Source organism: Meleagris gallopavo, chromosome 6, assembly GCF_000146605.3.
Source record: "Meleagris gallopavo isolate NT-WF06-2002-E0010 breed Aviagen turkey brand Nicholas breeding stock chromosome 6, Turkey_5.1, whole genome shotgun sequence".
NCBI classification, from domain to species: Eukaryota; Metazoa; Chordata; class Aves; order Galliformes; family Phasianidae; genus Meleagris; species Meleagris gallopavo.
The window spans coordinates 24015971-24016251 of NC_015016.2; positions in this window are offsets into that span (position 1 = coordinate 24015971).

The window sequence follows — 281 nt, forward strand, 5'->3', positions numbered from 1 at the left end:
AAAAAACCACACACACAAGGGAAAGAACTTCCAGTCAAAGGTAAAAGGTGCCTAGGGGAAAGGCATAATAATCCAAACAGGAAGGGGTTGGGAGGTTGGGATTTGTTTGCCTTTCCTGGTTCCTTGGCTGGAAGCAAGAGATTGCCCACAGTCACGGATGGGTTATTTTCATTTCTCACTTCAATAGGAGGCATCAAAACAACTGAGAAGTTGTGGAACCTGGCAGCTAGTTCAATCCTAAATGTGAACTCTCAAAATTGATTGTGTCAATTAAATCAGGA